The sequence below is a fragment of the Onychomys torridus genome, chromosome 1, assembly GCF_903995425.1.
Source record: "Onychomys torridus chromosome 1, mOncTor1.1, whole genome shotgun sequence".
Lineage (NCBI taxonomy): Eukaryota > Metazoa > Chordata > Mammalia > Rodentia > Cricetidae > Onychomys > Onychomys torridus.
In genome coordinates this window covers 136,606,998-136,620,812 of record NC_050443.1, presented here as the reverse complement: position 1 = coordinate 136,620,812, position 13,815 = coordinate 136,606,998, and the positions used below count along the sequence as shown (strand labels likewise).

Sequence of the window (13,815 nt, the reverse complement as noted above, 5' to 3'; positions counted from 1 at the left end):
GCTATTTCTAAAATCACCTGGACCTGATCACCTGTAGGAGAGAAATGTCTAATGGATGATAGCCTCAGAGATAAATAAGATGAAGATGTCTGCCACATTTTCTATACAATTAATTTAGCTTCTCCTAACTCTTCCTTGTTCTTGGTAACATCCAGTAGCTCCAACCACTATAGCAAGGAATTGTTTTGTTATTAAGCATACATGCTTCTCTGTCATAGCAATGTTAATCCATATTCAGTCACTGTTTATTAGAAATGCAACAAGAATTTTTCCTTAGCTCTAAGCTTCATTACAGACAAATATGCACAAATGAGGCTGAGGCCATAAAGGCATATTGTAGTTGATGGAGACAATGAGAATCTGCTCTCTTGATTAGATGCAAGGTTACATGAGGTAGGTTTGGGCCATAGTCTGTGAATCTGGACTATAGGAAAATTCTCTTCAGTTATCAAACTGATCATGGGAAATAAGTCACTCATAGCTAACGTAAGCTAAGGCTCTCAAAAGACTTCACTGGAGAGCCAGTGTTTATCTAGCAAATGATTCACAATGGCTTCTAGGCCACCGTGTGAGCTGAGCCTCTGCCTGCTATTTTTAAGCCAGCCATTTATCACAACTACAGCTTTATTAAAAATGTACCCTCCACCCTTTGGAGAACAAATATGAAAATCTGGTTTCTGAAGATATCAGAACCATTTATTTGTGAAGTTGGCAGCCCGGGCTGTGAACGCTGCTCGGGGTGGATCTTTGCTGTGGAGCCACATTTCTCTGAACAAGCCATTTTCCTCTCATCTATAAGAAACAATGAAATATCCAATGTGCTATGAGACAAATTAAAATATTTGGAAAGTGCTAAAGAAAGGAAACTGCAAACCCTGATTGGAAACTGCGGCAGGGAGCCTCTCTGATGATACAGAAGAGAAACTTGCAGGACCAGGGCCCTGTGGTCCCCATCTGTGCTCAGCTTCCCGGCAGAGCCAGCAGTATCACATTAGCTGGCTGAACTAGCTGTTCATCCCCAAATCTAAAACCAGAAGAGAAGGAGGAGCTTTGAGGTAGCTTCCAAGTCTGGCCAGTATCTTATTATTGGACAACTAGTGAAGAAGTTAGTCAGCTAGTTACCATGTTAACTGCTTAGAATGAGAATTGGCTTGAAATTAGACAGATTCCCCCTTCTCTCGCCAGTGTCCTCATTCTAGTGACATCGTCTTTAAACCCTGCCAAAGACAGGGCCACCTGGAAGTCCAACTACTTCCTTAAGATCATCCAACTTTTAGATGATTACCCAGAATGCTTCATTGTGGGAGCAGACAATGTGGGCTCCAAACAGATGCAGCAGATCCGCATGTCCCTGCTGTGGTGCTGATGGGCAAGAACGCCATGATGCGCAAAGTCATCCGAGGGTACCTGGAGAACAACCCAGCTCTGGAGAAACTCTTGCCTCATATCTGGGGTAGTGTGGGCTTTGTGTTCACCAAGGAGGACGGCACGGAGATTAGGGACATGCTGCTAGCCAATAAGGTGCCGGCTGCTGACCGTGCTGGTGCCATTGCCCCGTGTGAGGTCACTGTGCCAGCCCAGAACACTGCTCTGGGGCCCGAAAAGACCTCCTTCTTCCAGGCTTTAGGCATCACCACTAACATCTCCAGTGGCACCACTGAAATTCTGAGTGATGTGCCACTGATAAAAACTGGAGACAAAGTAGGTGCCAGCGAAGCCACAATGCTGAACATCTCCCACTTCTCCTTTGGGGCTGATCATCCAGCAAGTGTTTGACAATGGCAGCATTTACTACCCGGAAGTGCTGGACATCACAGAGCAGACTCTACACTCCCACTTCCTGGAGGGCGTCCAAAATGTTGCCAGTGTTTGTCTCAGATTGGTTACCCGACTGTTGCTTTAGTGCCACATTCTATCATCAATGGGTACCAGCGGGTTCTGGTTTTGTCTGTGGAGACTGAGTACTCCTTCCCACTTGCTGAAAAGGTCAAGGCTTCTTGCCTGATCCATCTGCATTCCTGGCTGCTGCCCCTACAGGCCGCCGCTCCTACTGCTGCTCCTGCTGCTGCTGTGGCCCCAGCCAAGGCTGAAGCCAAGGAAGAGTTGGAGGAATCAGATGAGGATATGGGATTTGGTCTCTTTTACTAATCCCCTCAAAACAACCTACTCAGCCAGCTTAATTTGAGAAACATGGAAATAAATAAAAGCTACTTCTGTTAGAAGAAGAAGAGGAAGAAGAAGGAGGAGGAGGAGGAGAAGGAGAAAGAAGAAGGAGAAGGAGGAGAAGAAAAAAAAAGAAAAGAAATTAAACAGATCTCGAGGAATTCCAATTCAACCATTTATTGGCTGTGTATTTGAAAATGTCTTTTCTCCACTGAAACTTGTTTTCATTTACATCAATTAAAATATATAATGTCTATTAGCAGCCTAGGGGATTGGCTGTAAGTATTAATGTAAAAAGCAGACATTTATCATAATAACAGAAGTAAATACTGAAGTTGTACTTAGGCTTTGCCAGCACTTGGGATTACTTTGTGCTAACTCATTTAATCCAGGGAATACATACACAAAAAGTTCTATATTCATCATCAATTTACAGATTTTAAAAAATTCTGGAGTTACAGCAAGGCCAAAGCTTGTCACCTAGAATATGTGCTTGAAAAGGCAGAGCCAGGATTCAGAGTCAGTGGTCTGGTCCTGGATCATAATCTCTAGACCTGCACTCTTCTCACCCTTAAAGTCTCATAAGGATTAACGTTAATTTTTTCCTTATCTACAATAACAGATGGGTTTTCTTTCCACAGAAAAGCAGGGGAGGTCATTATTATTAATTTTGCGGGGATGTGACCCTCTGGGATTTTGAAGACACATCCGACAGTTCTGGAGTTATGATCTACATAGATTGTCTTCCTTCCCGCTGCCTCAGAAATCCAATACACGGTAGACAGAAAGCATTTAGTTTCCTCTCATCACATCCTAACAGAAGCCAGCCGATTTCATTATACTGATATGCAGTGGACAAACAACTGTGGGCTTCAGTATTTCTGATTTTCATCAGGCTGTCCAGATTTGTGAAGCTGTTTCGAAGCTGAGGAGTCACACAGCATGAAGATACAGTCTCTGTCACACTGCACTCAGGAAGCTGAGGCACCAGTGGCCACCCACAGCCAACTCTGAGGCAGAACTGAAGCTCTGTCACTTTTGTAAGTGACAACGAAAGGAATTGTGTTATATCAGAACTTCTTCCAGATCTGTTGTTCTGAGTGAATCGGCGTGTCTGGAAGCTGTGGCTATAAGAGTTATCAATAAACATTTGTTAGTGACTGAATGAATGAACTGAAAGCTACATACAAAGATAACTTTGTAAGTAAATCAAAATTTAAATTCCTGGAGGAAATCTATCATTTTACAAATTCACCTTAGGCAATGAAGAAGATTTTTTCTGTGATAGGACATGTTCTGGCTTTTCTATTTCATGTATTTATTATGATGAAGATTCCTTTTTCAATTGGTTATGTTGTTTGACAATTCTGATCACACACACATACACACACACACACACACACACACACACACACACACACACACACACCTCCCTTCTATCACTACCAATCTCCCCTCCAATTGCTATCAGTCCTCTTGCCTGGTTATTGACTTTTGGTTTTCTGTTGTGACACATTGAATTTTACCAGCGCCATCTGTGTGGCTATTGGATTGAAACTATCCACTGAAGCCTGGTGGGTAGTGGGTACAAAACTGAAGACAATGATTTCCTCTCTCCATGAATCTATCAGTAGCAAATAGTTTATCAGTGAAACTAGGGCCCCCTGAGCCCTTCCTCCATCTTTGTCTATTGGCAGGTCCATTCATATAAAGACCTAGTCAGGCATCTGAAGCTGCCACAAGCCCATTGTCAATGGTTGTATCTCTCCCTAATGATGACATTTTGCAGCCCTTCTTCCAGTGATCCATATCTTATACTCTTTCCATACCATCTTCCTCTGTATTCCCTAAACCTTAGAAGCTATGGTATAAACATAATCTTGTTTAAGGTTGAGCCCTCATCTGCCACTTATTCTTAGCATCTTACATCCATGAGTTCCTGCATTCATCACCATTCACAGAAAATGTAGCTTCTCTGATTAAGGCTAAAAGTAGCAGTTGTCTGTGGCAGTTTAAAACTTTGTCAATTTAACTAAGTAACAGTATTTAGTCCCACCCCTGTGCCCCCATCCAGGGACTATGATCTGGTCTGTCATTGATTTTTTAAAACTGGTTCGCAGTTAAATGCATGGATTCCTCTCTGGGGAAGGGTCCAATTAGATCCAATTAGAGAGTATTTGCTTATGCCCATGACAGAGTGCCTCTATTGTATAAGCCAGAGTATCTGGCCTAGATTGTTTTCAAGATTGTAATTTTCAGGGCTAGATAAGACCATTGGTACTTTTTCTCTCCCTATAACCTTTTTCTCACCCCCTGATACTGTGAAAGGTATCGGACAAGGATGGAGCCTTCAGCTCTGTTCTGTATCATTTCTCTACATCATGCACCCAAGGTCTGTGATGTCTTCTAGTTCCAGTAGGAATGGCAAATTTATATTCTTTGCGGAGACTTTGGGACCTCCCTGACTAGCAAAATAACCAAATATAAACAAAAATTTGTTTACAAGATAATAGTTTTTCCATATGGCTTTTTCATACCCTTTCATTTTGGTTAACCATTCTGTACAACCTCTCGTCTCTTTTATACTCCCACCTCATCCTGTGTAAACCTTTCCACACCTAGCCTCCTTCTTGCTTACTTAGCACTATCCCCCATTCCTTAAGGCATCCCTCTCCCAATGGTCTCTTCCTAGTTTCTTGGTGTCTATGAGTACTCCAAATTGATTTCACGAAGTTAGAGGGAGAACATGTGGTGTTTCTCTTTCTGTGCCTGGGGCCCCTCACTCAATATAAATTTTCCAGCTCTATCCATTTACCTGCAAATTTCATTTTTCATTGGAGAAGAGGACATTTTCATGTGTATGTGTGCCAAATTTATATTTCCATTTTCAGCTCATGAGCATCTAGGCTAATTTCATTTTCTAGCTGTTGTGAACAGAGTGATGAACATAGATGAGCAAGTTATCTCTGTAGTAGAATATAGAGTCTTTTCAGTATGCCTAGATGGACAATAACTGGATAATCCTAAGCAAAACATAACAATGCTTCGGGTACTTTCATACCCATTTTAGTTTGTATTATAGAACTATAGTGATAGAAACAACATGGTACATAGGTCAGAAGAACAAAGTAGAAGACCTAGGTTTAAATCCTCTAAATTACAGACATTTAGTTTTGATAAATATGCCCAAAGTACACAGCATCTTCAACTAATATTCTTAGGGAAATTGGATGTTCATGCACAGAATGAAACTAGAACCTTATACCTCCTTGCACAAGAATAAACTCAAATTGAATCAAAGTTCCAGACTCTGAAACTTATGGGAGAGAATGTAGGGAGTATGATACAGCATTTAGGCTATGTACAGACTTCCTAAATAAGATTCTGAATGCCCAGAAAATAAGGCCAGCAATTGAGAAATGGTACTTCATGAAACTAGAAGCTTCTATGCAACAAAGAAAACATTCAATTAAGTAAAGAAGCAGCCCACAGAATGAAGGAAAATATTCACCAGATTAATCCAACAGAGGATTAATATTTTGAATATATAAAGAACTCAAAAGAAGCAAAACACGAGGAATACAAATAACCCAATTCTAAAAATCTACAGATCTGAACAAAGAATTCTCAAAATAAAAAAATACAAATAGCTAATAAATACTTTAAGATGTATTCAGCATTCCTAGCCATCAGTGAAATGCAAATTAAAATTTCTTTGAAATTCTATCTGTTCCCAGTCAAAAAGACCATCATCAAGATCCAAAATAACAAGATATACTGGTGAAGATGCCAGAAAAGAGGAATCCCTATTCATGTGGGAGTGTGAACTGGTGCAGCCACTTGGCAAAGTGTAGAGATTCCTCTAAAGACTGGAAATGATGACATGTCTTAAAGTGAGTAACACACACACACACACACACACACACACACACATACACACACATATACATATACACATACACACACATACACACACACATACACACAAACATACACACACACACACACACACACACACACACACACACACACACACACGACAGACAACAGTGACACTGGGCACATTCCTGGACATTAAGGTGGACCATCAGGAGGTTCTCCATATGCTACATTTCCCCCATGTGGCATCATCTACCTGTGATTAGCTGGCAGTGATCCAACAGGCATGAGGCACCACCTGTAATTGCTTTTCTGTTTAACATAAAAACTTGACTGGACAGAAATACCTCCATTCTGCCAGTCACTACCCCCTTTTCTACCTCCAACATCCAAATTCAACTGACTTCAGAGCTGCATTCAAATCAGTTTAATGTGATTCATGTGGTACTGAGCCTACAAAACCACAGTAAGTGGAACTTCTCAAATGTCTAAGTGTAATCTTTATAAGCGTGCATCAGTAAAGATAAAATTATGATCAAAAGGAGCAAAGACTTAATTCAGTTATTAAGTGAAGTTTATCCAGAGTTCAGCCTAATGGTGGTTTTGTGTATTTACAGCTATGGCTAAAATTGCAAACAACAGATCAGCTTTGTGATGGCTGTCTCAGTTGTCAACTACATCTGGAATTAACTAAAATCCAAGTGGCTGGGTAAACCAGAAGTAGGAAGGCTAACTTTTAATCTGAATCTTTTGAGGTAGGAAGAACCACCTTTAATCTGGGCCATGCCTCTTCCAGCAGCCTAGATAAAGAACATGGGAAAGGGGCATGTGCTCTCTTTCTGCTTGCATGTTCTTGCTCTCACTAATAAGTCCTGACATTAGAACCTACTTCTTCAGGATTCTGGTGTAGACTGAAGCCCAGCTAGGACATCCAGCCTTGTGGACTGAACAACTACTGGTTTCTTGAAACTTCCATTGGTAGATAGCCATTGTTGGACTAGCTGAACCACAGTCTATAAGCTGTTCCCATTCTAATAAATCACCTTTGTGTGTGTGTGTGTGTGTGTGTGTGTGTGTGTGTGTGTGTGTGTGTGTGTCTGAGGGGTGTTCATTCTATTCATTAGGTTCCTCTAGAGAACCGTGACTCAGACAATCACTAAAAGCACATAAACAGTGGCACTTGAAGGAAGTAGATGGTGCTTTATGCTGATTTTCAATTTGATAGGACATAGAATCACCTTGGAGACAAATCTCTGTGCATATCTGTGAGGAGTTCTCTAGATGAGGCTGAGACTGCAAGACCTACCATAACTCCTAGACTAAATTAAGAGGAGGAAGTGAGCTCTGTTCCTTCACTACACTCTGTTTCCTGGCTACAGAAGCAACATGACCTCAAGGAAGTCTCAGCTTCTTGCTACTGTGACTTCCCTGCCATGATGGACTGTACCTTTAAACTGTGAACTAAAAGAAACTTCTTTCTGCTGCTTTTGTGGGTATTCTGTGTCAATATGACAACAAAAATACAGATAGTTACTACCCAATAATTTCAGTTGTTAGAAGGCCCTGTGTTTATCTACCATGAACACTGAGATGTGATATGCACTTGAAATGTCACATCTGCATGCAGAAAAGAGAAGAAGTCTGGTAGAGACTCCAGCAGAATGACTACAGAATAGGAGAGATTGGAATTGGTCTGCTGGATTTGAAACTAATTTTAACTTTATGAATATATGCACTTTGCAGTCAGTCCTTTAAAAAGAGGAGTTTAAGTTCTTCCACGTGACAAATACATTTTCTTTCCTCTGAATGTTTAATCAGCACAGTGTTCCTATTTAGTTAAGGAATGACTGCTCATCTGTGCAAAGAGAACACTGTTGCTAAAGCAGAGAGGAGATTCCCGCACCCTTCCGTCAGGAATGCACCTGTTTCATAGGTTCCCATACATTTCTCAAGTACGAACTGAACTAAATGGGAAAGTTCTCTGTCAAACGGGATAAGAAAGAAAGGACTGGAGAAGACTTGAGGACTTGGGAGCTGTATGGGAAGTACTCGGTCTGTGTAACTATGCAGAGAACCTGAAGAAACAGAACTGTTCAATCCAACAAGGAATGTTCACGGAGACCAGGGCAGTAGAGAATAGGCATGGACTGGTGCGTATGAGGTAGAGAGGTAACAATGACATGCAAAGATGGTAACAGAATAGATTTGGAAATCAGTTCTAATAAAAGGACCATTGGTACCCTAAAATATTCAGTTTGGTCATAATCTTAATTTATGAAGACTTAAAAGCTTTATCTAAGTAGAATGATTTATATTTTTAAATTAGATAAATAAAAAATAAATTTAGAGGAAAAGAACATGTGTTCTAATTAAAGATTGATAGAACATGTGTGTTCAGCTACAGGCTGCATTTAAATAATAATAAAAGCTATTTTTATGAGTAGAAGGAGAATAAAGATGAGCACACGAGTAAATGAGAGTCCAATAAACTGAAAGGTAAGAAGTGGTTGGAGGTTATGGTGGTTTGAATGGGAATGGCCCCGGTGGTCTCATATGTTTGCATACTTGGCTCCCAGTGGTAAATCTGTTAGGGAAGGATCAGCAGTATAGCCTTGGGAGGAGGTGTTTTACTGGAGGTGGGCTTTGAGGTTTCAAAAGACAACAAGATTCCTAGTTAATTGCTCTCTCTCTCTCGCTCTCTCTCTCTCTCTCTCTGCCTCCTACTTGTGGATAAGTTTGGCAGGTCTCATCATGCATGTACACATGCTGCCATGCTCCTTGCCTTGATGGTCATGGAATCTCCTTCTAAAACTGTAAGCCCAATAACCTGTCTCTTCTGTAAGTCGCCTGGTCATGATGTCCCTTCATAGCAATAGGAATTGTAACTAAGAAAGAGATCTACAGACAAATGGGTATAAAAGGCATAGCCCAGAAAAATTCTCTGAGGGCCTGCAGTGGGTAGTGCACTCACAATCACATCAGGGGTACGAGTCCCAGGCCTGATGAAGCATAGGAATGAGAAAAGAGGTCAAGTGTGGAGCATTGTAAATACTAACTGCCCCATTTGCCGCTTTACCCCATTAGAACATGATTTCCAGGACCCTTCCTTAAATGTTTTGAACAAATCAGGAAAAATCATAACCTCTTTTAAAAGTCTTTTGACTCCTCATGGTGGCATTTGGTAACATTCAACTCATCAGCCATAAAACTAGTCTTTGAATTCACTCCACCCTCCTGCACAGCTTGCCAGGTACACTTCTCAGTCAAGGAGAAAACAAGTGGGGGGAAACCCCCTTGCTACCCATCAGAGGAAGGATCTCATATACTTTCTTCATTATATATCAGTTCTCAAAGGAGACACAAACACATGAGAAAAACAAGTCGTATGAAAGAGAAAGAGCATGAACTCTGGAGAAAATAGGCATAATTAAGGAAACAGAGGAGGACTTTCCAAATTCCTCCAGCACCCTCAAAGAGATTTGAAAATGCATTAAACCCACAAAACAAAATCAAATTGCTGTGACATAGGAGCACAGAACAAGGGAACCTACAAATGAGGAATAATTGCTTGAAGATAAAACAGGAAAACTTAAAAACAAACAAACAAACAAACAAAAAAAAAAAAAAACACAAAAAACCAGAAAGATATAAGAACATGAAATTGAAAGATGCATAGAGATATCACTCTCTAACTAATGAGGATCCAAGAAAAGTAGGTCTTAATAAAAAAACCAGTGTGTTCTATTTGCCAGTCTAGCAGAGCAGAGCTCCATGGGCTGCAGGACCTAACTCATAAGGATGAAGTGCAAAGTCAGTGTATAAACACCTTCTTTCCTCTGGAGGCCTGTGGGAGATTGTCCCTGGATTTCTTGTTGCTTAGGGTAGATTGCTTTCTTTCTTACTCCTTGGCATCACCCTAACTTCTGCCCTCTTCTTAGCCATGCTATCAGCTTAGGTCTATTTCTATGTCTAGGTTTCTCTTTGTTATAAGGATACAGTCTTCATGGATTAGAAGCCATACTCAGCTTCATCATTTGTACAGACCCTGTTTCCAAAAGGATCATATACCCAGGCACTGGGTGCCAGGATTCCAAAAACTTTTAAAGAAGAGGCTACAGTTCAAATCACAACAGGGTGAAAATTCCTCTAAAAATTAATAGAAAATACCTCAAGGATTAAATAGACACAAGTCATTGAACTGAAAGAGCATCTTTATGCAATTTCAAAACAGAAGATTAAAGAAAGTCCTCAAGCTTCCAGAAAGGATCAAATGTGTCTTCAAGGGAACAAGAATTAGACTGTCATAAAAATGTGTCACAGTGTGTGTTAGAAATCAGTGAAATTCAAAGGGTATTTTTTAACCTTTCATTCTTTATTTTAAATTGAGGTATACAGACATGGTGATGGACACACATTGTATCACCATACAGACCAATATGTACATTATTTCTGTCACACAGAGAGTGATCCTCAACAATGGCCTTCTGCCTAAGTAATGATTTCCATCATATCTTCTCCTGTTTATAAACCTTAGCAACTAAATTTGGTTGTATAGTACATACTCCTTATATCTTGTATCTTATTCTTAGTATGATTGTCTTAATAGTCACACAATTTGTTGGGTAAATTTGTAGCTTATTCTTTTCAGTTACTGAGTAGGAAGACCTAAGTAGGATATTAACACCTTCATATTTACAGGACAGAGCTTGCCGCCAAGATTCTGATGGAAGGTAAAGGAAGAAAGATAGAATGTGTGTCCCGTGTGGACAGAACCAAGTTTTTGTTGTTGTTTTCTGTTTGTTTTGTTTTGCTTTTTCGTGTACAGTTGTGGTAGGGTCTTTTTATTGTTATATTTCTGGCACATAGAACAGTAAATTGGACAGAACTTGCCCTTGATGCCAACTTGTTAGATGAAGTGCACACTCAGTTACACATGATAGTTACAAAGATAAAATGTGTTGCCTAATATTTGACTGAGACATCTTTGTTCATTCCTTCTGAAATACTAGGTGTGGGGTTCTTGACCTTGCCTTAATTCCAGGAAAGACATCTTCATGTGTCTCTCATTGCTTTCTGCTCACTGTGCCTTCTTTTCTTAGTTCAGCTCATTGTCATCATCCAAATTTCAGTCTGGTTGTTGGGGAGAGTTGGCTTGGAAGGAGCCACTGCACTTCTTCCTCTCCTGGGTTTTAGTGACACAGGAGCTTGGATATGCCCAGTGATCTTCATGCATCTGCTTCAAGAAGAAGACTGGTCACATATTCAGAAAGAGACGTTAGACACACAGATGCTTAAAAGGCCTGTTCAGTTAACCAAAGCAACCAGGAAGTAGCATTGGGTGAAATATTTCTTTATTAGATATGGGCCTGCCACTAGCAATGCTCATCTCTCTAAGAGAACAGACCTGAAGCCTGGAGAAATCAAGCCACCTCTCCCTGTAGTTTGTCTCTTGAGACAAAGAACTAACAACCCCTACTGTGAGCCTATAGAAGTCTGTGAGAAAAAAGCAAGCCCATCCCTCAAAAAGCCCAAGTGCCAGGGACTATTCCTTTTTCAGGGGATTTCTCTGAAAGCCCAGTTCCCTGCCGTGATATCCACGGTGGCTGTCTGTCCTATTCCTTCAATTTAAGCTATATCTCCTCGTGTTCTCATGATATCTGTAATGTTCTCCCGCATCAAGGTCCTGTCATGATGCCTCTGATGTCCCTCCTACGTGCTCCCACCCCAAGATCCAATAAGGGCCTAAGGTCTGGGCTTCTCTCCTAATAAAGCTCATTTCTCAAGGGTAATTTCATATCAGCTATTTTCTTAAACTTGCAGCTCTGATTTCTATCATTTAGCTGTTCTGTCAAGAAATAAAGGAATGCTTTGCAAACTTCAACTTAACCATGCTCAGCTTTTTAATTCTGACTTATGGTAGAGGGACTTGCTGTATTGACTTTAGGAATTGGCTCACATGGGCAAAGGCCTGGAAAGAGTCAGGAGTTAAAACAGAGTGCTTAGGCAGAAAATCACTGAGATCTTCCTCTCACATTACAGAGGACGCAAATGGGAGTCCAGAGATATTTACAGGCATGGTTGAGATCCAAATGCTAACAAGGCTAGAAGTAACCATCTGAACCTCCTGATCCTTGCCAAGTGCACTTTATATAGAAACTGCTTCTCTGGGTCTTTTGGATGTCCAGCCATGGAGGGCCAAAGGTAGTGACTTGATTTTTATTAACACATTTGAAAAAGCATGATTTTTTGCCATCTGCATATAGAACGTGTGACTAAATAGCATCTTTAAAGTAAAACTGGAAGGCTGCATACCAAAGAGAGTATGTACAGGAGGTAATAAAGTGAGATGGGAAGACATTCTACTTATGGATGACTTACCCCATGCACAGTAGGAGTGGATCTCTCCCTGGGATTCATTCACTCACTGTGCACTTTGTGAATACATCTCTACTTCAGGAAATCCTGTTTAAGTTATGAATCATTACTGATAGACTAATATGTAAAAAGCATCTAATTCAATCTAGAAATTCATTTCAAGAGGTTGTTTAAAATGTACTCATTTCACTAAATTCACAACTTTTCCTTTTAAATCAGACTTCATTTAAGGAATAAAGATGCCCATATGAAAGCAGAAGTTTGTTTTGTAGCCTGCTGCTGCTCACCATAGAATGCTGGAAAGGTGACCAGGCCTGCCTAAGGGGAGGAGTAGGCTCAGAGGCAGGAAATGGGGATGACAGATGTATGTTTCAAAATATGTCATTAGCACATCGAGTTTTAGACCATACACACAAAGTATTTATTTAAGGATTATAAACATATTTTTAACCTTTTAATTCAATTGTGTTTTTGTGTATGCAATTGTGGATGTCATAGCATGCATGTGGAGGTCAGAGGACAATTTACAGAAGCTATTTCCTTCTACCATACATAGGTCCTGGGGATTGAACTCAAGTCATCAAGTTTGGCAACAAGTTCCTTTATCCAGCTCAACAACCCACATTTTTTTCAATTAAAAAACTAAACTTGGCTGAATTTTGAATGTGGAGTTTGAGGAATACAGTAAGCCATATAATTTCTGTGTTTGTGGGTCTATGATGTCCTGAGATACCTCGAGGAAATTTCTGTAGTCACATCTTAAGGGTCCAGTTAAGCAGGGGAGCCCAGGCTCCTGATGCCCCTTTGTGTTTTATTTATCTTAGCTGTGAGTAGTCTGTGAGGCCCCAGACAGAAAGCTGCACTTCATTACAGGCAGACTGCTGCCCTGATAAGCTTTGTTCTTTCCCATGTTTTTTCAATAAAACCTGGCTTCACTATCTCCACCCCCCAATTCACGGACATGCCAGAATTGCATTCGTGTTTCCAACTATAAAGTTAACATGGCCAGCAAAAGAGGAAGCGGTCTGCTTCCTAGTGCTTGCCTTTGCTGTGGATTTTTAAAACACGAAGCCTTTAATAAGCCTGCTGCATGCGGTATTTCATTTCCTTTAGACGAGACACTACCTCACGGTGTCCACACGCCCTTCCCTTTGCTCACAGCAGCAGCCACACCACACATAACCTACCCAGGGTGGCGTCCCACCTCTTCACATGAAAGCCCACGTTTTAAGAAAACAGATGTAGTAGTTAAATGTTTAGTGGCATATGTAGATGCTTCTCTTTAAAACAGAAAAGTTGTGGATTTGTGTGGTGCTAGGACAGGCTTTTATCACTGTAGGGTCTACATGGGCTGGAGGGGATTTTGAGCTCTGGGACTCAGATCCTCCTCCTCCTCCT

The 13,815-nt window shown here is 40.7% G+C and overlaps 1 pseudogene; it reads left to right on the top strand.

Annotated features, from left to right (window-relative positions):
- Nucleotides 1-388: 388 nt before the first annotated feature.
- LOC118577987 lies at nucleotides 389-2,148 on the top strand (annotated as a pseudogene).
- The last annotated feature ends 11,667 nt before the right edge of the window (nucleotides 2,149-13,815 follow it).